The sequence below is a fragment of the Apodemus sylvaticus genome, chromosome 11 (assembly GCF_947179515.1).
Source record: "Apodemus sylvaticus chromosome 11, mApoSyl1.1, whole genome shotgun sequence".
NCBI lineage: Eukaryota > Metazoa > Chordata > Mammalia > Rodentia > Muridae > Apodemus > Apodemus sylvaticus.
The window spans coordinates 95,671,845-95,695,724 of NC_067482.1; the positions used below are offsets into that span (position 1 = coordinate 95,671,845).

The following is a 23,880-nucleotide window of genomic DNA, read 5'->3' on the forward strand; positions in this document are numbered from 1 at the left end:
GCTCGACAGTGTCCTTAGAAGACTCATTGGGCCAGGGGCGCAGCCAGCCGCCTAGCGAGCCCCACCGCCATTGGTCTACAGCCACGCCCGTCACAGCCACACGCTCTGCCATTGGTCATCCTCGCTGCGCTCCCGCCCCACCGCCTCCTCCCTCGCGGCTCTCCCCGGCCCCCTACCCCGCCCGCCCCGCCGCTCCTTCCCGGTCCAGCTGGGCGGGGACTGCCCTAGGACTCTTTAAAGTCTGTGAGTCACTGCACAACCTATCAATCCAATTAAATGTCTTGAGCGAGCCGAGCGGGCGGTGCTCCCCGCCGCCGGCCGCCCCTGCTCTCGGCGCCCCGCTATCCATGGCTGGCTGGCTGTACTCCTCCCGGTGCGCCCTCCTCCCGCATCTCACCAGCCTCGGCAACTTCCCCTCAGCTAGCCTCTGCCCCCAGGCCGCCACGGCATGGGCTAGACCCCGAGCCGCTTCTTGCCGTCTCCCGTCCAGTCCGCGCGCGGTCTCGCCCCTTTAGCCCGTCTCGCCCGTCCCCGCCGTTTCCCCGACAGTCAGTCCATCTCTCGGTCGGCTTTCCTCCGCGGGGCAGCGGTGGAGGACCAGCGGGCTCCGTAGGAGCGGGAGCCCCCACCCCGCTCCTCCTCCCGCTCCTCTGCGCTCCTACTCGTCGGGATCCCCGTCCCGCACCGAGGGACGCGCCGACCGACGTCCTCTCCCCGCGGCCGTACGACCCGCCCGGGGACTGGACCCGGCGCCCACTTCTTCGCGGAAGGTGAGTACGGAGCGGGGTTTTGGGTGGGGTGATCTGAAAAAGAAAAATGTGGTGGCCAGGCCACTTTTGGGAAGGGCAGGGATCAGGTTGTGGCAGGAGGTTCCCGGTCCGGCGTGGATGTGGATGTGGAGGCGACTCCCTCCTCCCCCCGTCCATCCCCCGCCCTTGACACCCTCCTCCTCCTGTCTTGCTGTACATGTAGGTATTGCCAGACTTCCACCAGCGGGGCATTATGCCGCCTGTAAAATAATTGGTGCTGGCATGCTCTCTGTCTTTTGAATGCCTAAGTGAGCAGTAATAGTCTGCGATGTGATCTGATAGACTGAGTGCCCTGCGGAAAGTGTAAAATGCCTAATGGGGGCACATTTCCCTCTAAATCGAAGTTAACTTTCATTCAATAAAGGCAAGGCAAAAGGTGTTTGTGATTTGAATGTATGGTGATAGAGGAGAACACTGCTTGCCCAGTGGCTTTACTTAACACTTTTATTTTGAAGCCGTTTTATGGGTTTTCTTCTGAAATATGTGAATTCAGTATTAAAGATTATGAGGTCTAAACCTGTTGGAAGAGAGCAGGTAAGATGGCAATCCAGCAGGATATGTCCACGTCGGTTTTCCTTTGCTCTAGGGAGCATTGCAATGTAGAATTTTGTTTTTCTCTGTCACTGGATACTGTGTAGAGTTTTATGTATAGAGGAGCAGTTTAGAGGTTGTTTCTTTGGGTATACATTTTTGTGTTCTTGACTACTCTTTAAGCAACATTATTCTACAAAATTTCTTCAGTTTTTAATTTGGTTTCTCCATCTTAAATGCCTCCAAACTACAAATACCCACCCCCTACCTGCTTCACAAGAGTCCTACTGTATGGATCTGTAATATTTATTTTGAGGTGAAAGAATGATCAGAAATGGTTGCTCTGATTTGACTTCTGAGGTGGCTGTTTAGAATTCGGTAGTTTTAAGTTGATATTACCCTCTTGAAACCTAGTTCTGCACTAGTTGTCCACAAGATTTAAATTAGGCCAAACCAAACATATTTTGAAATATTAAAGCACAGCAAAGACCTCTTAGTAGTTCATTTTCTACTTCTCTTTCAGACTAACCAGAATAAGTTGTTACTAAATTTAATTTTAAAGAATAGACTGTTCCTGTACCGAAATCTGCCAAGTTGCTACAGAAAGATTTCTTTTTAAAGAGCAGAAATGTGGTTATGATCAGTCCAAAGTGATGAAGTTTAAAAGTGACTTACATGTAAATGCTGCTTTAAAGAAGTGCTTGTCACCGGCCTCAAGACCCTTCAGTGTGTTTCAGGGAGACTTACGCAGAGCCTTTCTGAATTGTTTAATACATTCACCATGGGACTTTTTTCATAAGGCTGAAGTCTCATAGTACAGGGCATCCTGTTGTCTGAATCTCAATGTTGCCAGTATCTCTCTCTCACTGGCTCTGTGACCTTGGACAAATTTTTTAAAAAAATCTGGACTGTAGTGGTTTTCTCCAGTTATTTCTCCAGAAAGATTCTTCTTTAAAAGACCTCCCCTCCCCCAAGGATTGATAGAATGCTTCCCATAGACAGTATCATCCTGGAAGACAGATGTCTGTGTGGAATTTAAGAGTGAAGGGTCAGGGGCTGAAAAGATTGCTCAATTGGTTGTCCATTTTCTGAATTCAGATTCTCAGTACCCACAACAGTGTGGCAGCCTTCCTGTAATCCCAGCACTGGGAGTCGGGGTGGGGGAGGTGGGGGGGAGTGGTGAGGCTGTGGAGACAAGGAGTGTTGGGGCAAACTAGCTGGTTAGACTAGCCAAATTGGCTAGTGCTGGGTTTAAGCAAGAGACCCTATCTCAATAAAAGATGGAGAAAGAAAGAATGCAGCAGATAGTGGATATCAACCTCTGACCTCTGTACGTGCACATGCACCTGCGAAGATGCAGGAATACTCATAAACACTCACACACCATACACAGGGAAAAGAATACAGCTCCAGAACCAGGCTGCTAGTGCTCATCAGGAGCCCATCTACCAGGGAGGCTGAGGCAGGAGGATGACCTGAGCCCAGGAGATGTACACCGTGGTGGGACATCTTTTTTTTTTTTTTTCAAAAACCAACCAACCAACCAACCAACCAAACTAAAATCAAAACAAAATGCTAAGGGAAGGTTCTCAAATTAGGTCCTGAAGGTTCAAGTCTCAGTCTTCCTTTGCTATTTGTGTGCCCTTGACCAAGTTACTGTTAGTTATTTCATCTATAAAATGAGGACAGTAACAGCACCTACTCCATGTTGTTATGATGAGTGCAGATAAGCTAATATGTGCAGAGGTTCTGAAGTGCTTGGGTTGTCTTCCCAAGTTTAGCTCATTTTTTGTTTCTTGTATATGGGTGACTTTAAAAAGCAGTGTGCTTGTTCTGTTGTCCTTAGTGCACTAGGGAACCAAACCTGGGGCCTCGCCTGTGTCGAAGTGAGCGCTCCACCACTGATCTGTATTCTTAGCTTCAGTCGTACATTTCTTAATGAAGGCAATAATCGTTGCTGTTAATAAAAGAAGACTTTTTATAAATATTCCTGATGCTTGAAATAGAGTTTATATGAAACTTCAAAGAAATTCCATTATTAGAAGCCAGATATGGTGGCGCACACCTGTAAGTCAGTAATCCAGAGGTAGAAACAGGAGGATTCCTGCAAGTTTAAGGCCATCTTGGTCTACATATAAGGTTCTATGTTAGCCAGGACTTCATAACAAGACCTTATCTCAAAATCCCTTCAAAAAGGCTAGATAAAGCTCAGTTGTTAAATCACTTATAAGCATGAGGACCTGAATTTGATTCCCAGACCCCACATTAATATTTACTTATTTTATGTATATGAGTACACTGTAGCTGTCTTAAGGCACACCGGAAGAAGGCATGGGATCCCATTACAGATGGTTATGAGCCACCATGAGGTTGTTGGGAATTGAACTCAGGACCTTTTGGAAGAACAGTCAGTGCTCCTAACCACTGAACCATCTCTTCAACTCCAGAGCCACATTAAAAAGCTGGTTCTGGTGAGTATGCTTGTAGCCTAGTATTGCAGAAGCAGCCACAGTTGGCTGTTCTCGGCCAGCCCAGCCTACCTGGCAAGTTCCAGCCCAGAGAGAGGCATTGGCTCAAAAACAATGTAGATAGTGCCTAAGCAGTGACACTTGAGGTTGTCTCTGACTGCTGCGTGTATTTACACACACGTTCATGCTCACCTGCACACAGGAACATGCACCCATATACACGGGACGGAAGGAAGGACACTCAGTTATTGGGCAAGACATACTGTATATACCTGTGACCTTGGCACTCAGGAAGCTGAGGCCAAGTGATCAGAACTTAAGGGCTACCTGGGACTGCATAGCGCAACACTGTTTTTGAGAAAAGGCTTTAGTTTATTGGATGGGTCCAGCTGTCTACCCTCTGTCACGTTTTGTCCTTTGAGATAAGCTCTCACTCTGGTCCAAGCTTCAAATGTGCTTGGCTTCCTGAGTGCTAGGATTTCAAGTATGAGGCACCATTTTTGGCTTTCTTTCATTTAAATTTGCATTGTATCCTGTGCCTGTCTCAATTACAAAATTGTTATAGAAATCACATGGTTTCCTCCTTCACTAAACAGAAAGATTTGTAAAGGTAACAGTAGCATTTCATTCCTGCGCCCATTGCCTGGTGCCTGGCAAAGCACCTGGCATAGAGGTGTGAATAACCAAGTGCAAGTAATTAAGCAGGGTCTTAAAATTGTTTATGAATAGTTGAATGTACATTTTAGTCTGATACTGTAGAAAATACTGTTACTTTTTGAATTGAATTTTTATTTTATTTGTCCAGTATGATTGGCTCACACCTTTAATCCCAGCACTTGGGGGGAGGGTTTTGTTTTTTTTTTTTTTTTGGTTTTTTTTTGTTTTTTTTTTTTACTTTATTTTAGTGCTTAGAGAGTAAATAAAATGTATAATTTATTTTTTATTAATGGCTTTTATTTTGAAGACTAAAGTACTCTGAAAAGGCACATCTGATGTCTTCCTCTGTTTGCCATGTCCAGGTCTTAATCATAGCCTTTTCTGACTTGTAAGCTTTCTGTCACTAAGTTGACTGCTAGTCCTCATTAATGTGAACCGTACAAATTAGATTTTGAATGTCTCAAATGGTGATCGGATATAATTCTCTGCTTCAGAATTAGTAAAGAGAATGTGTGAGTCTTACATGGACTCAAGGACTGAAGCTTTGCTTCTGTTTCCATTCAGAATAAAACTCTTTCTCTTGAACAGCCATAATAATAATTTGCTGCTGAAGCAGCTACAGTAAATGTGTGGAAGGTATGTGATGGACTCAGTAAATGAAACGATTTTCAGACTTTCCCACATTTTCATAGGTGTTACACAATTGGGAAACCTGTTACTTTTGGTTGGACTGGCCACTGCCTGCATCACGTACAGAACCTTGTTATTTTACTTGTCAATACAATGTAGCTTGGTTACTGAGCCCGCTGAAGTTATAAAATGCACGAATTAAAAGAAGGATCTTCATTTACAAAATCGGGAGTATGATTGAGTTTTATAACATTGTAAAACCTTCTTGAGGTATAAACTCATGAGGTATCTCCTGTAACCAGGTAAGTCTGTGTATACAACCCTTTGTTTAATCAAATAATGCTACATGGTTTAGTTGACCGTATTGCATCTTCATTGGCTAAAATAATCAAATATTAGAAAAATATCCTTCTTTTAAAGACAGAACCAGGTCTCATGTGCAGGCCAGGCAGCACTGAGACCCGTGTCCCCCAAGCCCCATCTTGCTATTTATGTACTTTTCCTTTACTAGTTTGTGCAGCCTTGGGGGCCTGGTACTCACAGTAGACCACACCTGTCTTGAGCTAATGGTGGTTCTTCTTGTCTTATCCTTTAAAATGCGCTGACTGCAAGCTCGGCAGCTATGCCTGACTTTGAAACATGGTTTGTTTCTTTTCGAGATTTTTTTTTCTTCTGTAGACCAGGCTGGCATCAAACTCAGAGATCCATCTGCCTCTGCCTCTCAAGTGCTGAGATTAAAGGTGTGTGGCACCCTGCCTCCCTTAAAATATGTTTTTAAGGTTTGGAGAGCTGGCTCAGTGATCAAGAACACTGGTTGCTCTTCGTTCCATTCTCAGCACTGACAGACAAGATGGCTCACAACCATCCATATCTCCAGCTCTCAGGGATCCATAGTCATCTTCTAACCTTTGTTCGTGCAAGCACACAGTCAAAACAGCCACATAAAATACAAAATAAATCTTAAAGAAATGTATTGAGGGGCTGGAGAGATGGCTCAGCAGGTAAGAGCACTGACTGCTCTTCTAAAGGTCCTGAGTTCAAATCCCAGCGACCACATGGTGGCTCACAACCATCCATAAAAAGACCTGATGCCCTCTTCTGGTGCATCTGATCATAGCTACAGTGTACTCACATATAATAATAAATAAATCCTTTTTTAAAGAAAAAAAGTATTGAGCCCAGTCCAATCCCTAATATCACTCCTTACCCAAAAAAGAAAAACAAACAAACTGTAACTATAGACCCAGGCTTGGAGGGGAGAGACGGCGAAGCAGTTAAGAGTGCTTGCTGACTGCTCTTCCGGAGGAGTGGGGTTCAGTTCTCAGCACCCACGTGGCAGCTCACGCCTGGCTATAACTCTAGTTCCAGGGCAGCTGACACTCTCATACAGACAAACATTCAGGAAAAAACATTAATGAACATATAATAAAAATAAATTTCTACACACACACATACACACACACACACACACAGAGGGAGTGAGAAGGGGGAGGGAGAGAGGGAGAGCGAGTGAGCGAGCGAGCCAGGCAAGCCTTGTCAAGACAAACAAAAGCAGAGAAAAGAAAGTCAAGGAAAAATTCATACATTATGTCCTTCCGAAGGGAGCCCTTGGCTTTGGGGTGTCTTTTGTCGTCGTCCATATTGTACTGTGTGAGTGCAGTGGAATATGCTCACTTCAGTAGAGTGGCTTGAAGGGTTGACTTTATCCCCTTTCATTCCCTTTATTTAGGGAGACGGACAAGGGCGTGCACCGAAAGGCTGCACAGTAAAGACCGCCCTGCACGGCCTCTAAAAGTGAACAGTGAGCCTTCACTATTGTCTTGGTTGTAGGTTTTCATTTTGTTTTATTTTAAGACTGGGTCTCATGTGGTCCAGCTTGGCCTTGAACTCTTGATCCTCCTGCCACCTCCTTCCAAGTGTTGGGATTGCAGGAGTATAGGATTTAAGAGCCTTTAACAATAGAAGGTAAAACCAGGCACTTGGGAGGCAGAGGCAAGTGGATCTCTGAGTTTGAGGCTAGGCTGGTCTACAGAGAAAGTTCCAGGACTGCCAGGGCTACACAGGTCAAACAAAGAAACAAACATATATAAAATATAAACATTGGAAGGTAGCTCTGTTTGGTGGCACTTGGTGAGTGGCAGAGGGAGGATCAGGAGTATCAGTGTGTTCAAGGTCAGTCTGGCCTCAGGAGATTCTGTCCCAAAAAATAGGCTTAGAGTTTACCTGTTATATAAATTTATCAGAATTCAGACTTACTTTTTTCTCTAAATATTAGCAGTTATCACAGCCTTATGATATTGTTCAACTTTCAGTGTGAACATGAAATGTTAGTGAACTCAAAATAGGACCTATTTAAACAAGCGAGTCCTACACAGAAATGTTATTGGGTCTAATCAGTATTGAGGATACTGAGTGCTAATCTCCCACACGTGAGTTTCTTTAAAGCAGAAACGTTTTTCTGGCTGCTGGGACTGAACTGTGTACCCTGTGCATGCTCAGCACAGGCTCTGCCTGCTGCCGAGCTACAGCCCCATCCCCAACAGAAGAAGCAATTCTTTTTGTTTTACAGTTTATTTTTAATTACCACATGTGTTACTTTAGGTGCGTGCACGTGAGGCTAGAAGCCTTGGGTCGCCTGGAGCTGGAGTTTCAGGCAGTTAGAAAAACCTCCTGACATGGTGCTGGGAACTTAATTTGTTATTAACTGCTGAGCCATCTCTCCAGCCTGCTCCCAGGAATCAACTTAAAAAACAAAACAAAACACTCAGTGACTTACCTATTTGTTCAGTAGCCACAGGACTGAAACAGCAACTTGATTCATTCCCTGCTTTTGAATTTAAAGTCCATAGTTTTAGGATGATTTGTGTGATGGTGTGAATAAGCCTTTAACACCGAATGTTTACTTTTAATATATCAAATAATCAAAATGTCCCACCTTTTAAGTATTCCACAAGTCTTTGTTGAAAAGTTGTTTTCAGTTTTCTTACTATTTGCAATGAGTTTGCATGTGTGTGCATACATGTGTATGTGCACACGACTGTGCTTGTGACATCTTTCTGAGTTCTTTTTCTTGACCATATTAATTTTTCCTTCAGCTCTCTGTGAATTTGCTAATGTAGAACACATAGAGATGAATCTTTCATTTATTTTAGGCTGCTATATTGGACCAATGGAAAAGCCTTTTCTATAGAAATATTTTCTTCATTTTATGGCAAGATAAGCATGGGTCATCTTACCTGCATAGGTTTAAAGGCTACATTGTAAACCTAAGACATGCATCAAAGTACTCAAGAGTGGTGGCACTGAAAAAATGTTAACATCTTTATTATTTACTGATTTTTCTATTAATCTTTTCTGGGGGGGGTGCTACAGCCTTTCCCCCCTATTGCTGTAAAGTGTCTCAGACATGGATTTGTTTTGCTCCATGCCAAGTGATTGGTGAATTTTTAAGACGCTTTCTTTTGTATGTGGTGACTGCCCCAACAACACTCAGGGTGACTTTCCTGAGAGAGTCACAGGCCAGGGGAGCAGCAGCTCCTTTTGTTTTGTTTTTAAACTCTTGAAATCATGTCGGGATATCAGACCTCAGCCACTGTGAGGTTTTCCAGACTCACATTGTTGCATGATTAATGTCCCTGCTGAAGTCACATCAGCGTTACTGTCTTCGTTGGCTTTAATTCAAATGAAATGCCCCCTTTGGGTTAACTGTTGTTTGGATTTTAAGGGTTCTTTTACCTAGTAAAATCAGAGCATAAAAATGAATGCTTTGTTCTTTCTTTGTGACACTGAAAATCAGCCCATAAGCATACACAGCAGATGCCCTACCACCAAGCTAGCTGTACCTCCAGACCTGAATATGTCTTTCAAAGTAATATGTCCATAAAAATCTTGTGAGTTTAAAAAAAAAAGGAAAAAAGAAAAAAGAAGAAGAAGAAGAAATAAAAAAGAAATTCCCAAGGACCGCAGTCTTTGATGTGGTAGGAATATTTACTGATTTCTCAAACTTCCTGACATTATTATTATTTTTTTTTCTTTTTGGATTTGGTTTTTTGAGACAGGGTTTCTCTGTATAGCCCTGGCTGTCCTGGAACTCACTCCGTAGACCAGGCTGGCCTCGAACTCAGAAATCTGCCTGCCTCTGCCTCCCAGAGTGCTGGGATTATAGGCATGCGCCACTACCGCCCGGCGCCTGACATTATTTAGACATCACAAGTCAGAAGTCCTTAAGTCCCATTAAGTAAAAGGAATAGGTCTTCCTTTTGAGACAGGGTCTCAAACAGATTATGTTACCCAGGCTGGCCTTGAGCTTGCTAGGACTCCCAGCCCTGCTGTGTCAGCCCTTTCAGTGAATGCAGGGTCATAGATGTCCACCCGCAAGGCTGCCTGGCTCTTCCCTCTGATTTAGAAAACAATCTTTTGTTATTTTTAAAATTTAATTTAATTTATTTTTAATTTAATTTAATTTCATGTGTATAGGTATTTTGTCTGCATGACCATCTTTACACAGTTTGTATGTCTGGTGCCTGTGGAAGCCAGAAGAAAGCATCAGCTGCTTTTGAGTTGGAGTTACAGATGGTTGTGAGCCACCCTGTCAGTGCTGGGGACTGGACACAGGTCCTCTGGAAGAGCAGCCACTGCTCGTAATTGCTGAGCCATCTCTCCAGTCCCTGCCGTACATTTTATTTAATTCAAATAAAATGAGACCCACGGTATTCTGGAGTCCCTGATGTGGGCCAGCTAGACAGTGTGTGGTTGCAGCGGGAAAGAAGGGCATACATCTTCCCACTCTGAAAACCAGGCTCCAGAGGTGTTGGCAAAGTCAGAGCTTGGGAGCAGCCACATTAACCAGTGCACAGTGATGAAATGATAACAGGAAAGAATCCTAATGTGGATTTTATGTCCTTTGATTTTGTATAAAGGGAATCCCGATTCTGACCACAAAATCCATTTGAGTAAACAATTTATATTTGAATTTGAGTTGAGACATCAAAACATAACAATGTCATTTTCTCCCAGAAATCATGAATCTTCCTTATTTATTAACCCTGGAAAACATGATGACCATGGTCTGGAGTGTTTCCTAGATTTTTTAATTGGGCTTTTTAAGTTGTTTTCTCCTGTCTCCTTGTTTCCTTTGTGACCAAGCCTGAAAAAAAAAATGGTAACAATGAATGTTTCGCAATGGGAATGTAGCCATGTAGTTGTCTCAGCTATACAGAACAATTAACTGGAGAACCTTGAGTTTGCTTTGCCTGCTTACAGGGGGAGCTAAGGATTTGTCTCAGTGACCGCAGTTTTGTAATTTCCTGCACAAATGAAGCTATTAGTGTCAGTTCCATCTCGAATAACAAAGTGAATATACCTATGTTTTACAAAGTGGCATTACATGTAGTGATAATCGTGAATTATTGTTTCATGTTTATGAATATTTAATATATGTCCTGGGTTCTTGGGAGTATAGTAAGACACAACCTCTTCCCAGTGATGCCTACAGTCCACTAGAGACAAGATCCTTGCAAAGAAATTAGTCCTTTATGTTGGGCCATGTATAATGCAGCAATGCAGAGTCTGGTTGGTGTGTGCTGCAGCAGGAACTCGAGTTCCAGGTCAAATGGACCGGCCCTCTGGAAGTCCTGGCGGCCTTTTTGGGAATCCATCCTTCAAGCGTAAGGAACATTGGTTAGAAGGCTTTTGTGTCTTGGACAAAGACTGGTCTCTTCTGCAGCAGCTGCACAGACCCCCAGTAGAGAAGCAGTGAAAAATGGAGCATCCTCATTGTCCCCAAGGGAAGCAGAAATTGCACCTGTGAACAGTTTTCAGACACAGTTTGGATGTGTTTTAGGTTCCTGAGTCAAAAGTAACTATATAAAAGGCCCACGACTGGGAACCCCTGAAGCATCAGTGAAGGTGCCGAGGACAAGGGGAGTCCTCTTGAGGAAGGATGAGCAGGCAGCCCTTTTGGAAGCTACTTAAGATACCTTCTCCCCAGTTTTACCTAGGATAGCCCTGTCTGCCAGGTGGGAAGACCTATGCCTAATTTGGCTAACTTAAGTCTGAGTATATTGCTATAATTTATAAATAATCTTTCTAAATTATTTTGCTTTGAAATTTAGCAGACAGGCCTGCTACTGTTTTATTTTTTCTCTGCTATTTATTGCTGGAAACTGGGCCTAAGGCCTTGTGAGCGCCAGGCAAGCACTTCCACCCAGCAGAGCTCTAGCTGAGGATTTAAATTCAAACACAATACTGTGTGACTGTGGTTTTGTTGATTTTGTTGTTCTGAGTATTTTGAAATGCTAACAGTCTTTATTTTTAGATCACATATGTTTCTTTATTTAGAATTATGTCTGAAATAGGATAATATAATGCTTTCCTGTCTCTTAGATTTAAATTTGGGGTTAAATGTACAAAATCTCAAATCTCACAGTTTATCTGTTAATGAAAGTATTTAGATGCTTTCGTAGAGACTTAAAACAACTGATAAAGAGTTTCTTTTCCTGCAGAGTTTATTGTCTCTCTTATTTCTGATTGAAACCCCTATCTAGCATAGTTATGCGCATTATCTGTTGTAAATGAATTCAAGGATAATATGTGGGTGGGTGTGTGTTCGTGTGCATGTGTGCGTACACACAGTGTACCAGATTGTAGCCTAACATGATGTTGTATGACATCTGTAATCCCAGCACTTAGGAAGTGAAGGCAGAAGAATCAGGAGTTCAGAGTCATCCTCGGTTACATAGTGAGTTTGAGACCAGCCTGGACCATAGGAAACAGCTATCTCAATACAAAAACCAACAAGCTGCTGTGGAGGGCAGGAGTAGGACATTTGCTTAGCATGTGTATGTGTGAAACTCTGGGTTGGATCCCTGGTACCACCCATCTCTAAAGAGACTGGGGGGGGGTGAGGAAGGGAGGGAGAGAGAGGAAGGGAGGGAGGATTGAGTAAAAAAAAAAAGAAACCTAGGAAAGACAGCAGACAGCCTATATCAAAATAAACAAATGTTTCCAAATTCAGTATTTTAAAAGCACGTTCTTAATGTATAATCAATAAAACTTTTTATTAAAACCACCTAGGTTGTAAGGTACATTGTTATGAAAATCTATATTATCAGAATTTTTGTTTTGTTTCTTTCTTTCCCCAACAGGATCTCATTGCTTCTCACTCTTTTGGCTAAGATCAAGTGAGAAGATAGGGTCTTAATCTATAGCCTAGGCTGGCCTGGGACTCAATATGTAGCCCAGGCTGGCCTTGCGTTCTAGGTATCCTCCTTCGTTAACTTCCTGAGTGCTGGGTAACGACGGTGGACAACCACACCTGTCTGTGAAGCATGTTTTGAGTTTGTGACTTAATCACTTCTGTCTTATGTAACTTTTAGTCATGTATGCTTCATATCTTATCACACAAACACATTTTAAACAAGAAAGGCAAATGGAACTGAGGAGGCACAGAGGAATGATTGTTTCAAATTCCTGTATTGGACAGACCTTGGAGGGCCTTTCTTCATATAGAAGACTCACTGGAGCATCTTTAAATAACCTGCACAAATTTGAATTTGGAGACTGGAAGTTATGTGTTCTTCCAGGGATCCTTTCTTTACAGGTTTGCTGATCATGATTCATCTTTGACACGGAGATAAGAATGTAATTTTAGTAAGGCTTCTCTGTTCTTTTTATTTTTATACTAAAAATTCTGTGGGAGGCTGGAGAGATGGTTCAGCAGTTGAGGGCACTGGTTACTATTCCAGAGGACCAGGGTTCCCAGAATCCGTATGGAGACTCACAACTGTCTGTAACACCAGTTCTAAAAGATCTGATGCCTGCTTCTGATTTCTGTGGGCACCAGACATGCATGTGATGTACATTCTTACATTCAGGCAAAACATTTATAAATGTAAGGTAAAATTGCCTTTTTAAAAAAGTATGTGTTGGGGGAAATGGGGGTGTTTGGTTTATGCCTTTGTGTGCATGGATACACATGCCCATGTATTCTTGTGTGGAGACCAGAGTTCTACACTGGGTCACTGGGTGTCCTTTCTCCCTCTCCCTCTCCCTCTCTCTCTCCCTCCCCCTCCTCTCTCTCTTTCTCTCTCTCTCTCTCTCTCTCTCTCTCTCTCTCTCTCTCTCTCTCTCTCTCTGAGACAGGTTCTCTCACTGAGCTGCTCTCTATGCTAGATGGTCTGGTTAGCCCCCTCCCTCCAGATCTCCCTGTCCACCACTATAGCTCCCAACACTGGGGTTGCAGAGGTCACAGCCTGGGCCTGCCTTTTGTGGGCGCTGGGGATCTGAATTCAAGTCAGCTTACACAGCCAGACTTTGTCCATGTAGCCGCCACCAAAGCCCCTATTCTTTTTTATAGATGGGATAAATAGGTTACTGTCTCTTAAATATAGTCCCTCCCCTTTTCACTTCCCTAAATCGAATTGTGCATGTTGGGCTCTAGACTCTCTAGGTTTGTCTAAAGGAGAAGTAAGTCCATCCCGTTCTTCTACTCCAAGGTTGCTTTTTGTTGTTTGTTTGTTTGTTTGCTGTTTGTTTGTGGTACAAGTATAGAGCCAGGGGTCACCCACAGCTGAGCAAGTGTGGAGCACTGCCGGCCTCATCAAGCTTGCTAGGGAACGCCTCGATACCTGATGCAGCTCGCGCAGTAGTTCTTGCGTTATCAGTGTGAGTTCTGGCTACATTTCTTTATTGTTGCATTTAATGCTTACATTGAGTTTGAAAAGATGGTTAACGTCTCATTGAATTAAAAAGAGTCAAGAGGAGGCAGGAGAGATGGCTCAGCAGTTAAGAGCACTGACTGCTCTTCTGAAGGTCCTGAGTTCAACTCCCAGCAACCACATGGCGGCTCACAACCATCCGTAATGAAATCTGACGCCCTTTTCTGGGGTGTCTGAAGACAGCTACAGCTACAGTGTACATGTATATGTATATACATATACATGTATATATATAAATGAATAAATCTCAAAAAAGAAAGAGATGATACAAATGAATTTTTAAAAAGTCAACAAAAAATAATCAGAACTTTGACTGAGGCATTTGGCCTGTCAGAGTGTTGATGAGCTGTGGCTTAGCAACTCAAGCACTTTCTGCCGTGTTAACAGAACACATGCAGAATTACCCTTCACAGGACACACCCCTGCAGTGAGACCCTGGTCCTGGTGCTTTTGGAAGTCCCTAGGAAATGTGAATGTACGGACACCTCTGCGGTGCTGTCTCCAACACTGTTTCCCTGCACACCAACCTTTTTTTTGTTTTGTTTTGTTTTGTTTTTTTGTTTTTTTTTTTTTTTGTTTGTTTTTTTTGTTTTTTTTTGTTTGTTTTTTTTTTTTTTTTGTTTTTTTTGAGACAGGGTTTCTCTGTATAGTCCTGGCTGTCCTGGAACTCACTCTGTAGACCAGGCTGGCCTCGAACTCAGAAATCCACCTGCCTCTGCCTCCCAAGTGCTGGGTGCAGAGAGTTTTTAAAAGACAGCGTCTCAGATGTACCTGAGGTTGCCATGTAGCTGAGGATGTCCCTGAACTTATCCCTTGCCTCTACCTCCCTGGGGTGGGATTACAGGTGTGTACCATTGTCCTTAGTCTATTAGAGTGCCGGGGGTTGGACCTGGGGCTTCCTGCATGCTCGGGAAGCACGGGCTGAGCTGTGTCCTCAGTAAGATGTTTTGTTTTCCACGGCAGGGTCTTACCGTGCAGCCCCATTGGGTCAGGCGGTTCTCCCGACTCATCTCACGCAGTGCTGGGGCTTAGGGCCTGCGGTACTGCATTTGAATGTGTTCCGTCTTGTGTGGGTCACCTCTGCAGTGATCACCATCACTGTTGGAAGCATTGCTCTTTCAAACCTTTCAAATTGTTTTCCGCTGGAACTTGTCGGCATTCCAGCTGGCAGCACCTCACCTCTTCAGGTACAAAATAAGATGCACTTTGAGTATTTGTTGAATATGACGAGGAAGAAGGCTTGAGTAAGGAATTCTCTCTTCAGTCAGCCACTGAGCTGGAACGGAGTCTTTTATTAGCTGTGTCTTTGAAGTTGGAATGATTCAGGGCTGCAGTCACTTATGGGCGCTAGTGCAGCTTGCTCTGAATCCCTCCTGCTCCGCCGGTGGTGGCGGGCATGGACTGTTGTGTGTTGTGACTTCCTAAGCAGTGTGCTTAGAGATGGCAGTGATGGCCTGGCACGCTGAAGTAACTGGGCCGTGGGTGGTGAGCAGAAGCTATATCGCCGGCCAGTCTGATTATAATTTCCATGCTTCAGATGTCCTAACTCTTTTTGTGTAAATTTCTAATTGCTTTATAATGAGAATGTCATGTCGATCAACATAAAGGAAACAAAAGGTCAGCTAGCCAGTTTTAGAAGTTGTGTATGTGCATGTGTGTGCATGCATGTGTGCATGCATGTGTGCATACATGTGGAGGCCAGAGCATGATTCTAGGTGTCTTTCATAATGGTCTTTCTCCTCTTCATTGTTTTGTGACAGAGTCTCTCAGTGACCTGGAGCTTATGCATCGGCCAGGCTGTCCGTCTGTCCGTCCTTCTGTCCTAGGATTTCAGGCATGTGCCACTGCACTGGCTTTTTATGTGACTGCTGGGGATCACACACGGGTGTGCATGCCCATGTGAGCACGGTACCAAGTCCCCTCCTTAAAACACTTTTAAGTTAGGGAAGGGAACTATTGAGAATGAATGTGATGCAATTGGGATGCAAAGCAAATAAATAAATAATAATAATAGTAGCGATAAAAGAATGGGTGGGGGTCTCCATTAGTTTGGTTTGTGTTGTGTTACTATTCATCATGCCTGTTGCTGTCAATGGCACGGTGACTCTTTGCCTTATATAAAGCTGTTTCCTTTAAACAGAATCTTTGGGTGGCTGGCACACAGCTCGTAAAGGAGTGCTTGCCTAGCGTGCTGTATGCCCTGGGGTCAATAGCTTGTTAAAAGAAAAGTGGTTTTCCTGTCTAAATAGGTAACTCCAACTAAATTCATGGACTCGGCCTTGCTTCTGGAGATGTCTCTCCTCTGCAGCCATTGCTTCTTTCACGGCGTTACCAATGCTCCTGACACCATGCTGTCATCTGTGTCATTGATGACTTGTATGACCAAGTGTCCATTACTCTGTGAAGCTGTGAAACTGGCTACTTTTAAGACCATGTCTGTGTATTCCTGTGAAGGCTTGGCCTCAGTCCCTGGGGTTCATCTTCAGGAAGAACGTTTTAGAATAGCGCCTGGTGTCACTTGTTGGGAGCGGCCCTGGCACACCTGACGTGCTGCCATGTGTTCTGTGCTACTGTTGTTGTGTCTAACTGTAAAAGGAAGGAAGTGCTGAGAACACTGCCTACTTATTTTGCAGATTTTCCTCCCTGGCATTCAGAGGAGTTGGCCAGTATCAGGCAGCACCCCAGCCTCTTCTGTTTGTAATTCCTGTTGTGTAATGCTGTATAAAACATCTACCTGTTAGCTTCTTTATTGTACTCTTCTGTAAACTGTAAAATAGCATTCGCTTTTTCCACTCCCATTTCTCAGACACTGAAAATAAAGCCCCTCTCAGTTAAGCGTTTGGCCAGGGTTTTGCTCCAGCCAGCCAGAGCCAGAACAGAAACGTGGGACTCCCTGGCTCCCTGTGATGCTGAGCCATGCTTTCTCCTCTGTTTAGATGTCCCTAGAGGACCAGAAAGTGTGTTCCGAGCACCGAGAGCATCCCATGCCTCCAAAGCGTGCCGTGTCAGGATTCAGGCTAGCTTCCGAAGCAGGCTCACCCTGGCTTGTGAGCATCCTCTGCTCATGGACTTGATCGGAGGAGTGCTGCCCCAGAAGTGGGTGGGGCTTGAAGGAAGCTATGGACATGGCCAGTTTTCCTTTTGCTCGTCTAACTGGAAGCACAGGTTGCTTTCTGTCAGGGTACTTCATGAATAGCTGAATGTTTGTAAGCCATATTTTTCCTTTAGAGTAAGAAATATAACAAAATCCTCCCTCAGTGGGCTCAGACTGTGGTAGTACGTGAGTGATTGCTTCCTGAGTCATGTATAATCGTAGCCCTAGCGACTGTTCAAACGAAGTTGTTATAAAACGTGATCACTAGACCAAAATATATCCGTGCTTTGAAGTTTGTCCATAATTCTTGTTAGTGAATATTTGCAGAACTTGGAGGACGGTTCTGTAAAGACCAGAATGCCTGCTTTAAGACGTTTCCCCAAGAGTAAATAAAGGATGAAGTTTGTGTGACAGTTCTCTCTGCTTCTGAGTAACAAAGTGAAAGTTGTGTTTTGATCAGTTTGCTTAATCTTAGTGACACATAAGAAGTTAAGTGGTGCACACACACCAAGAGCGTGTATTGTTTTAGTGTCCCCGAATATGACTCAGTATGCATGCGCTTTGCCACACACGGAGTCCATGGAGACTGGCCATTGGCATCATGGGCTTGGTGGAAATTGGCAGCCTCCCTCCTGTAAGCAGCAGCCTGGCGTCACCCCGATGTGATAGGACCCACCTCAGACCTGTGGAGGGCCTGGCTCTGGCTCGCTTCTGATGCACTTAAACAGATGTAGTGCCGAGCAGCTGGATAATGTCAGAAATATTGCAGTAGCCCTTTAAAGGTCTTAAAGGTACAGTGCTTGTCCTTGGATTTTCGTGCTTAGTCCAAACAACAAGCCGGCCTGGCAAGCTGGATATTTGTGGTTATTTTTATTTTAGGAGTGTGCCAACGGCAGAGACTCAGCCTTAGACCCTTGGTGTTTCCCTACTTTTGTTATTTTATTTATTTATTTATTTTTAATTTTAAAATTTCTTTTGTAGTTTCTCTATGTAGCCCTAACTGTCCTGGAACTCACTCTGTAGACCAGGCTGGCCTCAGACTCAGAGACGCTGGGATTAAAGTCGCACACTACCACCACCACCACCACCACCACCACCACCACGACCACCACCACCACAGTCATCGTCTCTGTTTGAGGTCCAGGCTGGCCTCAGACTCCTGATCCCCCTGCCTCACCCCTCTAATGTTGGAATTACAGGAAACTGCTATCACCACTTTGGGTCTCTCAATTTTTGCTTATTGAAAAACTTCTTCTTTTTGTTTTATTTGGGGTTTTTTTTTTGGTTTTGTTTTTTCAAGACAGGGTTTCTCTGTGTAGCCCTGGCTGTCCTGGAACCCACTCTATAGACCAGGCTGGCCTTGAACTCAGAAATCCACCTGCCTCTGCCTCCCAAGCGCTGGGATTAAAGGCGTGCACCACCACTGACCAGCGGAAAAACTTCTGTAGAACAGTAACTATTAATTGTTTGGTGCTGCTTCCTTTCCCATTTAGACGGAGGGAAGATGACTTATAAGGCTCCTCCCCACCATCTCCCGTGCCCTGTTCCCCTGTCAAGACTTCTGTGTATTAAAGTCAGCAAGGAACCTGTAGACACAGAGCTAGCCTGCTCTTTGCTACTGAGTCTTCTGAAGCGGAGAGTAAGTCTATACCCACCAGGTAGTTAGAAAGATTTATTAACACAACAACCTATCGCTCACTTGGCCTCTGAAAGCTATGGAAAACTGAGAGGTGAACTTAATTTCTTGTTAATTGGTGAAGACAAAACTAAGATTTAGAAGTCAGCGTGTCACTCTCGGTGAGGAAGCTGAAGGACAGTGGTAAAGATGGGACTTGTTGGGACTGGGGTGACAGTACAGTCAGTAAAGTGCTCACTGGCAAACAAGGGGACCCAGGTTCAGATCCCAAGAACCACGTTTCATTTTCTTTCTTTTTTAAAATGACTTTTTGTGTGTGTTTGTGTGCCTACGTGAGTTTCTGTGCACCGTGTGCAGGTAGGGACCCCCAGGGTCAGAAGGTGTTTGAATCCTTAGAACTGGATTTATAGACACGTGTGAGCTGCTGGGTGTGGGTGCTTGGGACTGAACTCTGTGGAAGAGCAGTAATGGCTCTAACCATTGAGCCACCTCTCCACACCGCAGAGCCCTCATGGCAGTCTCAATGCCAGGAGGATCCCTGGAGCTCACAGACCTCCAGCCAGTCTCCTGATGACCTCCAGGCCAGGGAGAGACCCTGGCTCAGAAAAACAAAACCAAAAACAAACACAGAGTAAACAGAAAGGGTAAACCAAAGAAGCCTTTTGAAAGGTGTTGGCTAATCACAGTAAGCTGTGTAGCTCGGAACAAGAAAACCAGGACCTTGGCTTATTTTTTTGAGGTATATGTTTAGGGAATATCAATTAATGTTGATTTTTCACTTATTCTTAACAATGCTTTAAAATCCTATCCATTAAAAATACAAATATAGGGCTCTGTTGTTAAAAAGTGTTTTTCTAACTTACACAAAGCCCTGGGCCCCATCCTTATTTCTACATAAAACAGGGTCTGGTAACACATCCTCGCAGTCACAGCACCAGGGAGCTGGAGGCAGGAGGATTAGAAGTTCAACGTGTGTAACCAACCATGGCAGAGACCCTTTCTCACAAAGGAAAACAATGCCAAAATTATTAATGTATACAGTACTCCCAAAAGTTAGCTTTGACACACAGTAAAAAGTACATTTAAATAAAGCTATCATGCTCATAATTTATTAGCAATCTCAACTAGAATCTGTATAATTAACAGTATCCAAACTCATTTTGGAGTAAAAGAAACATATCTTACTGAATAACTTTACCAGAATCAAAAGGATTTTTTATTCTGCATTTTAATTCATTTAACGAGGGGGCGGGGGGAGTTGTGCTCTGAAAGATGATACCACCAGTTTTTAAAGCAGTAGCGGGCTGAAAGCGTAGATGTGAGAACACAAACCCGCCCAGACAAAGAACACCAGGCACTGCTCACCATCTTCCACTTCTTTCTCTGAATGACAAAGAAAAGGGGCAAATAACAGCTGCCCGCTGAAGACTCATCCTGCGGAGACCGCGGAACTGCGGCTGCTGTGGGCGGGGTGGGGCGGGGCCTGAGCTGCTACACAGGGCGTGGCCACACCGCTAGGAGCAGCCTGGCGCGGTGTGAAAAGTGCCCGATCCCACCTTGCGGGTGGGAGAAGCCACACTCGTGCTCACAGGACCCGCAGCCAGGATCCATTCCAGCCGGCTTTAGGTTTTTTCTTTAAGACAAAGGAAAAAAAACCCCAAGATTCCTAAAGTGTCCTAGTTTATCCTTTTATAGCAGTGGACATTTGCAGCTCTGCATGCAGTTATTATAATTGTAAACAAATAGTTCTGGGTAGAGGCCAAGTTAGATAACTGCAGTCAAGAGCCAAATGGTGCTTCCGCTGTAATGCGTAAATCAAACGATCCTACCGTCTGATCCACAGTAGAACACAGAAAATGTTAATTTTAATTCATAAGATATCGTAAAGCCGGGCAGTGGTGGCGCACCCCTGTAATCCCAGCACTTGGGAGGCAGAAGCAGGCAGATTTCTGAGTTTGAGGCCAGCCTGGTCTACAGAGTGAGTTCCAGGACAGCCAGGGCTATACAGAGAAACCCTGTCTCCAACAAACCAAATCCAAAAAAACCAAAAAAAAACAAAAAACAAAAAACAAAAAAAACCCCATAAAACTGTTGAAAATACTATTTTTGAGAAAAATATTACAAGTAATATAATGAGATTTGTATGATTTTGCATTCTTTTTCCCATGGCATGTATGAGTGCCACGGCGTGTGCGCCCGAGTGCATGGCTTTCAGGAGGTCAGTCTGTTTTTTGGTGGGTCTGGGGACTGAGGCTGCCATGCTCCCACGAACAGTTGTGCTTGTCCACTGAGCCACGGCCCAGGCCCCACCTCTGCATCACAGTTCCTAAGTGCCTTCGTGAGTTTCTCCTGTACACTACTTCAGCAGCAACAGCTTTGTAAGTATTGCCGTCCTGTTTAGAAATGAGATCCTACCTGTGGTTCTAGGTTTATAGCTTGCGTGGAGCCACGCTACTCCACAGCCTCTGCTGGTCTAAGAGAACCTGACCTCCCCGGCTTCCTCTCCATTCACAGAAAGCCACAGTCCACCTCAGTGGCCGTTCCAGGTTGCTCACAGAAAGTACAGGCCTGTCAAGTGGCAGCGTCTTGGTTAAACTTTGACCTTAACCATAGAATAAGAAGAGTGCCCATGTCACTTCTTGGAGGAGGCTGTCGTGGTCTACAGAGTGATTTCCAGGACAGCCAGGGCTACTCAGAGAAATAGTCTTGAAAAATTGAAGGAAAAGGAAAAAAAAAAAAGAGTTTTTTGTTTTGTTTTGTTTTGTTTTTTGGATTTGGTTTTTTTTTTCTGAGACAGGGTTTCTCTGTGTAGCCCTGACTGTCCTGGAACTCACTCTATAGACCAGGCTGGCCTCTAACTCAGAAATCTGCCTGCCTCTGCCTCCCAGAGTGCTGGGATTACAGGAGTGCACCACCACTGCCCAGCTAAAAAAAAGAGTTTTTATGTTTACTTTTAGTGGTAGACATGAAACCTAAGGCCTGTTAGGCAAGTGTTCTACTGTTGATCCTCATTCACAACTACCCTTGGCTGAAAAAAAGTATTTTTTTTTAACATTTATTTTTATGTGTGTAAGTGTTTTGTTTGTGCACCACATACATGCCTAGTACTTAAAAAAGCCAGAAGAGATTGTAGGATCCCCTGGAACTAGAGTTATGAACAGTTGTGAGTCACCCTGTGGTTGTTGGGATCAAAGCGTTGAGCTACCTCTTCAGCCCACTGCCTTAGACCAGGGTACACGTCCTTTCTTATAAAAGGGTCCTTTCGTGGAGGCTGCAGTTCTTGGTCTGGGAAGCTAATTTCACATGAACTTTCCACAGGCATCTCTATGAAACGGTAGTGCCCTGCTGTGTTGAGTTTAGGTATTGTGGGAATGGCCCTAGTGCTAAACCTTCTGCCATTTGCAGCCTCAGAGGACACACCGGAGACAGACAGCCCCTCTTGCCAAGTGTGGTGCTCTAATTCTGGCACCCGGGAAGCTGAGGCGGGAGGGTCTTGAGTTTGAGGTCAGTTTGGGTCACCTAGTGAGTTTTAGGCTAGCAACTCCTGGAGTTGACCCTGCAGCTGAGTCTGGCCTTGAACCACTGACCTTTCCTCTACCTCCTGGGCACTGCGCTCCCAGGCAAGTGCCACCATTCCCAGCTTTCAGTATTTTAAGTGAGAAATTCATGCTTCTCATGCTTTGTTATCAAAGTTCTGATACTAGCCTTTAACTCCTGGGAATAAGTTTTTAAAGAACTAATGTGTCAGGTGAACAGTGAACTCTGGTGAGCCTCTCTAGAGGTGCGGCTGATTGTTTGGGTGGTCTCCAAGGTGCACCGACTTGATAGATTGTGAAGAACAAGTTCCATTGTCCATTGTGACAATATCCTCACGGAATACCACATAATCCCACCCTGTGTTTCCTGGTAGATTCTTCCAGAGAGAAACCAACAACATTGTGTAAAAGGTCAGTCAGTGCATTACACTGTGTGACACATTGGATACACACAAAAAAACGGGTGTATTACAAGCCTCATCCTAGCATCCTATAGGACACACTGAGGAAGCTTGTTATATGCTTAGAGGAAAAGGATTTCTCTTTAGTTTAGAAACCAGTGCTCTGTTTCCTCGCCTGGCTTAGAGTATGCTCAACTGTGTCTTGGTTTCTGCTGTGAATGTACAGGTTTCAGTCTTTCCCACCTTGGCCTCCACTGCCTTGAACTGCAAACACCTCAGCAGCATCTAGGTATTGTCCAGGGAGCCTGCCCTCACCAAGGTCTGCAGGGTTGAAGAACTGGGCAGAGTGTTCTGAGTTTGCTTAAAAATCAAAACCTCAGCTATTCCTTGACAATTGTCTCGGTATTACCCCTCTGCTACCCTGTATCTCATGATTCTAGGCAGTATACAGACAGAAAAAGACTATTATAAATGGTGTATACATACATGAACTTTAATGAAGAGACTTTAAAGTTCCTGCCTTCAATTACCAAATTTACCCTCAGATGTCTTTTATTTCATTTTATTAGTGAAGACCAAAATAGAATTTGGTTTGGGTTTCTACTGCTGTGAAGAGACACTATGACGAAGGCACCTCATAAAGAAAAACATTTAATTGGGGCTGGCTTACAGTTTCAGAGGTTTAGTCCACGATCATCATGGCGGGAAGCACAGCAGTGTGCAGCAGGCAGGGTGTATAAGAAGGAGCTGAGAGTTCTACAACTGGATTGGCAGGAAGCAGAAGGAAGAGTAGACACACTGGCCAGACTAGAGCTTTTAAGACCTCAAAGCCCACCCTCAATGACATGCTTCCTCTAACAAGGCCATACCTACTCCAACAAGGCCAGACTGCGTAATAGCACCACTCCCTGTGAGCCTATGGGGGCCATTTTATTCAAACCACCACACATTTCAATACAATATTTTTAAAGATTTATTTTTATGTGTATAGCTGTTTTGCCTGCATATCTGTCTGGGCACCACAAGCATGCAGTGCCAGCAGAGACCAGAAGAGAGTGTGAGATCCCCTAGAACAAGTTAGACAATTGTGAGGTACCAGGTGGGGTACTGGGAATCAAACTTCTACCCCATACCAGAGTAGAGTGAATAAGAATGCTCCCACAGGCTTATTCTTGAGTGCGTAGTCACCAGGGATTAGAACTGTTTGAAAGGATTAGAAGGATTAGTAGGTGTGGCCTTGTCATAGGCAGTGTCACTGGAGGTGGGCTCTGAGGTTTCAGAAAGCCCTTGCCAGGCCTAGTCTCTCTCTGCCTACAGATCAGGATGTAGCTCTGAGCTACTGTTTGCCTGTGTGCTGCCATGCTCCCCACTATGATGATGGTGAAGATGAGGATGATGGAC

At 44.3% G+C, this 23,880-nt stretch overlaps 1 protein-coding gene across 1 annotated transcript in view; it reads left to right on the top strand.

The window, feature by feature from the left end:
- The first annotated feature begins 261 nt into the window (after window positions 1–261).
- Window positions 262–23,880, top strand: part of Sertad2 (SERTA domain containing 2) — a 108,226-nt gene continuing 84,607 nt past the window's right edge. Inside the window, exon 1 of the mRNA XM_052198332.1 lies at window positions 262–770. The gene's annotated coding sequence lies outside the window, so the exon portion shown is untranslated. The remainder of the gene's footprint in view (window positions 771–23,880) is intronic.